At 39.8% G+C, this 6,428-nt stretch overlaps 1 pseudogene; it reads left to right on the forward strand.

Moving 5' to 3' along the window:
• The first annotated feature begins 247 nt into the window (after positions 1-247).
• On the forward strand, positions 248-361 carry LOC120102607 (U6 spliceosomal RNA; annotated as a pseudogene).
• Positions 362-6,428: the final 6,067 nt, after the last annotated feature.

Raw genomic sequence — 6,428 nt, forward strand, 5'->3', positions numbered from 1 at the left:
TATCCCCTTTTATGATTAATTCAGTTAATCCTTTATATTGGACCGGCATGTGTGGATTTTGACCTAGAGGGTTCAGAATTATTCAAACCTTCAATGTCTCTCTCGTTCTCTTTATAAGAAGGCATTTTAATGTACTCTCCTTCAAACAAACCTCATCTTTTCTCTGAGCTCTTGCAGTCTATGGTGTCTGATACATAATAGTTTTGCATATAGAAATGTATAATACAGGAATTTAGGCATTAAAAATGTTTGCATTGACAGCACACATACTTTTATTTGGAGCAACACAGAGAAGATTAGCAATTAACAATAGCCCCTGTACAAGGACAACACTCATGCTTCTACAGCAATTCTTATTTTTATCATAGTTTCAGGCGAGTAAATTTTATTAAAAAAGAGCATAAAGCAATTTGAGTGAAGTATTAGGAAAGTAAATAAGTAAATGATATATTATAGTTTTGCATGTTCCCCAGGGTAGATGACCCAGAGTATTATAATATTTCAAGAACTGGACTTAGAAAATTTTCTGTGTTCATTTCCACTATTCTTGCATCTCTTTTGAGACTTGAAGCTATCAGAGTGTCTCTAAGTCCAACTGCAATCACTGACAATAGAGGGAAAGGATAGATTCAAACCCTTTATTAGAGTTTAGCATAGGACATGTATCATACTACTCAATAAATGTTAATAATTATTAGATAAATAACATGATATTAATCATGCCAAAATCAAGTTGCTTAGAATGTGACCAAATATATACCTTACAAGAAGTAAGGATATAATTTTTTTGATGATTTATGAATTAAGGTGCCTTGGAATGAAGGGATTTATAATTAGAGTGATAGTAATTCCCAACTTCCAACTTGAGAAATTAGGGTCTCTGCAAGTCAGAAGATGGATTTGTGAAGTGAGAATGTCTTGGAAAATGCAGAATTAATGAGACATTCAGGAGTAAGATGGATGAAAATGCATTGCATCGATGCATAAAAACAGCAGGGGGTCATATTGAGAGTCCTGCTCAAATAAACTAAGCACACAAACTTGCAGACTTTATGCTTTAAAAATGATAGTGTGTTTTTGTTGGAGGCAGAGATGGAGAGAGCTGTGCAAATTCCAGACATCCAGAGACACATAGTAAGATCCCGTCTGTAAAAAAATAACATGAATATATAAGAATGAATATGATAGTATGTATTTCATACTTTCCACAGAATTAATTGTTTTAGCAAATGTTTTAGTGAAATGCTAATCAGAAGATTTCACACATTCAAGGTGAGAAAGAGAAAATTTGTCACTAGCATCCAGCAGCTGGTATGATCCCCCAGAAAAAAACTTGGCATTGTTTCTTCTGGTTACAGTCTCTGTCAGAAATGATATTCGTATCATGGACTTAGGCATTTTTACAGCACCTCCTCATTGTGTGCTCATGGCAAAGCAAGACAATGGCAAGACCATGCAAACACCATACATAATTCTATCCAAACTGCCAAGCACTTCACTTTCCTGTCCAGTGTGTGTGTCTGCTACTTCCCTGCACATCACAGCTTTAGATCTAGCCTTCTCATTTCTAGATGAGAAGAGTGGTGGCTCAGTGGTAGATGAGAGCTCTTGATGCTCTAGTAGAAGCCTTGGGTCCCAGTGCCTAGTACCCACATGACAGCTAACAGCTAAAAGTAAGTAGCTCAGTTCTATTGGATCTTATGGCCTTCCGGGAGCACTGCACATATGTTGTACACAGATAAACATGCAGACAAAGCACATATACACTTAAAAATAATTTAAAAATTACTTAAAAGAAGAAGAAAAATATCCCCAAACAAAATCAAAATTATCCCAACTTTCTGAGAATATTCAACCCTCAGCAAGGCCTTGCTTCTGGAAAATTTCCCCAAAGTCACATAACTTTTAAGTTTTACCATGTTCCTTTCAATGTTTTATGAGTTAGAAAATCAATTCTTTTATCTGGAGCTGTGATCCTCATGGGCTTCGCATGGTTAAAGAAAGTGGAGTGCTTTAGTTTGGGAAATCCCCCAAATATTTACATTTGATTAAGACTTTAGTTTTGGCTTGATATGATTTGACAGTAATGCAAAGTTGAGTAAAAGATGCCTAATGGGATCTTCCTATCATTGAATGAATATATTTGGGGACATTGGTCTCCACTGCCACTCCCTGCCTACTGCTGCCATTATAACCACTTGATACAAGAGTTTGTTACATCATACGCTGCAGTCATTTGATAACCACCCCACCAGAGACAAAATTAAACATCTTTCTGAAGCATAGATTAAAATCTCTGAAATATGATGTAAAAGACCTTTTCTCTCTTAAGTTGATTATCTAGAGTATTTGACTAGGTCACTAACATATAATGGTGATAGAGATGGGGTAGATAAACAACCCTCTTGATAATCTTAACACACTTTTGAACATTTCTGAGTGGACATCTCTTTAGGCAGCTTTGTCAAATATAAAGGCAGATTTTTACAGCAATGATGGCAGTTGAAGATTGTGATGTCACCAAGGATTATTATTCTTGCAAGTCACTCCGGGGCAGTCTTTGAAATAACAAAGTCACTCTGTGAATTTTACAGTGTGATTGATTATCAGAAATTTGATTTAGGTAAATCTTTTCTTGAAAGCATTGAAAGCAGGATACAGCTGTAAGGGGAAATATTATGATGCCTTGGTCTAGACAATAATTTGATTTGCATTCTTCCTTTTGTGTCTAAGTTCACTACTCTAAACTTAATTAAATCCAACTCAGGTAAATCATTTAAAGAAAGGATGTTGCTTAAGGGCTCATGTGAACATGATAACATTCCTGTTTTGTTTCTCCAGATAAACTTTTTATAGTTTGAGGTTAGAGGGAGAAAACATATTGTCTATATTTCCTGGGGAATAAATTGGTTCAAAATATTTCAGTAAATCAATTTTCAATGATAAACAATTTCATATTTTCTTATCTAGCTTATGCACCATGCCTCTGAATATTGTGTAACAAACACAGCAGACACCTTGTATGAAACTGGTTTTACTTCAAAGACTTGACTAGGTCTCATTTGGCAGAAATCTTGTTAGATTACGTACATATTTTTTAATAAGGTTGGAGATGAATCACGAAGAGCAGAGTAAATCTACATTGTAGCCATTTTATTTTCTTTTTTTTTTCGGAGCTGGGGACCGAACCCAGGGCCTTGTGCTTCCTAGGTAAGCGCTCTACCACTGAGCTAAATCCCCAGCCCCGCCATTTTATTTTCTTACAGAAGACCAGCAAGCAGAAGTAGCCAGGATTATCTCATTTCTGCTAGCAATGGATATAAGATATTCATTTTCATAGAACATTTGTGTAGTTTGGCCATCTACATATATTGTAGGAGTAAGACATTGCATATTTGCAAATGAATTTTGGATAAACATAATGTTTTAAAATCTTAATCACAGTTCTGTTCATAATAACATGATATCTTACTATATCTTGAAAAGAAAATGGCAAAGTGAAATGCAAAGGCTATGTTTAAGGTGATCCAGGAAAGTTTGGTCCCAAAGAGGATGGAGGGTACAGTGATTCCCCAAGGGCACCTGAAATTGTTGGGTTGAAAACTGTCGCGCCCATCTCAGCCAGCAAGGAAGATCAACAAGGTCAGATTCTTCTCAACAACCTTTATTGCAGGAACACCTCTTTGCTGATATGGGGACCTCGAGCAGCAAAGGTGCTCGCCTTATATACACAACAGGCTGTGGTCATACTATTTGTCCTTCAGGGATTGGCGGAGCATGAATCACCCCACTATCACCCCTGCTACTTGTCCTCCAGGGATTGGCAGAGCACGAATCACCCCACCAGCATGGTACTGCCCCGGCCAGACTGATGCCAGGTGCAAACCCGCGCATGCGCAGTACTGTTGTGTACCACAGGAGGGTGCAGGATCACCTCATTATCCTACGGCCGCCCTGGCAAGGGGACAAGCCTGCAGATGCGCGATAAGTTGTTTACTACCAGATGGGACTGGATGTCGGCGCCATCTTTGTTTTACCGCGTCGCTCCCTACAGAAAACATACAAATTTCATGGAGGAAGGTGATACATAGTATAATGGTATTCAGTGGGAAGCAGATAGGCTATAGATCTCCATTAAATTTTCTGCATGTCCCAGGTCCTAACCTTCTCTATGTAAGAGACAGTTGCTTGCTCTCTCTCTCTCTCTCTCTCTCTTTCTCTCCCTCTCTCTCTCTCTCTTTCTTTTTTTCTTTCTTTATATTTGAGAAAGTTAAGGCAGACATATCTGGATCTTATTATTACAATTCTTTTATTTCCCCTTCAAATAACGATTTTATTTTCTTTCATCAAAATTTTGAAATTTGTGGTTCCATTAAGTAATGGATACAGTGAATCAATGATAATGCTTGTTTATAGATTCTTTTCAACACTTTTTAAGGATCTGTTTTTATTAAACATATGTCAGCTGACCAACATGTAAGTGTCCATCACTTTATAGGTATGAGGTAGGGTCATATGAAACTTTTGATGCCCCAGTATTCTTGTCCACAGTCATTTTCTTTCCCCAAACTTAATCTCTCCCTCTGGGTAGTTCTCTATACATCTTAAGAGACCACATATTTTGGGGGAACATCCTAGGAAACTGTACTGATTCAGATCTACATAAGGATATACAGCTCTATAGTTGCTATAGTTTGGATCTGGAATGTTTCCCCAAAGGGGCTTCTATGAAAGATTTTGCCACTGTGTGTAGTGTTACTAGGAGGTGATAGAAACTTAAAAATGTAGGAGCTAGTAGATGGTCTTGTCATTTGTATGACCTCAAAGAGAATTGTAGGATGCTTATTTTTAGCCTTGCCTTTGGCCCCAGCCATTTGACGTAGGCAGTGGTCTATTGATTTGAAGAAATAACATGACCATAACAACTCTTACAAAGGAGAACATTTAATTAGGGCTGGCCTACAGTATTAGAAATTTAGCCTATTATCCTCATTGCAGTGAGCAGAAAGACATGCAGGCTGACATGGTGGCCAAGAATTCTACATCCAGACCCACAGGAATCGGGAAGCAAGCTCACCACTTTCTGAGTTTGGTTTGGATTCTGAAGCCTCAAAGCCTATCCTGGGTAACATACTTTCCCAAACATGGCCACACCTACTCTTCTTTTTTAATTCAATATTTTATTTCTTTACATTTCAAACATTATCCCCTTTCCCGGTTTCCTTTCTAGAAACTCCTTATCCCGTCCTTCCTCTCCTACTTCTATGAGGGTGCTCTCACAACCGATTACCCACTCCTGCCTCACTGCCCTGGCATTTCCCTACAAGGGGTATGGATCCTTCCCAGGACCAAGGACCTCTCCTCCCACTGATGCCCAACAAGGCCATTTTCTCTCACACATGCTGCTGGAGCCATGGGCTACTCTTTCGTTGGTGATTTAGTCCCTGGAAGCTCTGGGGGATCTGGTTGGTTGATATTGTGTGGTCAAAATACTCACAGGAGATAGAGGGTGGGAGGGACTTGGGAGGAAGGGGAAAGGGAGGCAGGATAAGATATGAGAGGAGATGGGGATGATATACATAGGGTCAGGAATTTGTACAGAGGTGTGTAGCAATGAGGGATGGGGAACTGGGGACAGCCACCAGCAAGTCCCAGATGCCAGAAAGCAAGAAGCTCCCAGGACTCAACAGGAATGAGATTATCTGAAATGCCCAGCAATGGGGACGGAGAACCTGTAGAGACCATATCCAGAGGTTACACAAGGCCCCTGGTTGAGGATAGAGCTACCTACTCTTCTTAAAATTTTAACTACAAATTGCTCCTGTCTAAAGAAAATACAGGGACAAAGAGTGGAGTAGAGACTGAAGGAAAGGCCACCCAGAGACTGCCCACCTCGGGATCCATCCCAAACGCAGCCACCAAACCAAGTCACTAATGCTGAGGCCAAGAAGTGCTTGGTGACAGGAGCCTGATACAGATGTTTCCTGAGAGGCTTTGCCAGAACCTGGCTAATAAAGATGTGGATGCTTGCAGCTAACCATCTGACTGAGCATGGGGACTCCAATGGAGGAGTTAGAGAAAGGACTGAAGGAGCTGATAGGTTTTGCAACTCCATAGGAAGAATAACAATATCAACCAACCAGACTCCACCAGAGCTCCCAGGGACTAAATGACCAATCAAAGAGTACACATGGAGGGACCCAGGGCTCCAACCGCATATGTAGCAGAGGTTGGCATTGTCTGGCATCAATAGGAGGAGAAGCCCTTGGTCCTGTGAAGGCTTGATACCCCAGTATAGGGGAATGCCAGGGAGTGAGGTGGGAGTGGGTGGATAGGAGGGGGAGCATCTTCATAGAAGAAGGGCGAGGGGAAATGAGAGAGAAGAGAACTGGGAAAGGAGATAACATTTGAAATGTAAATACTTAAAA

This window comes from Rattus norvegicus, chromosome 4 (assembly GCF_036323735.1).
Source record: "Rattus norvegicus strain BN/NHsdMcwi chromosome 4, GRCr8, whole genome shotgun sequence".
NCBI lineage: Eukaryota > Metazoa > Chordata > Mammalia > Rodentia > Muridae > Rattus > Rattus norvegicus.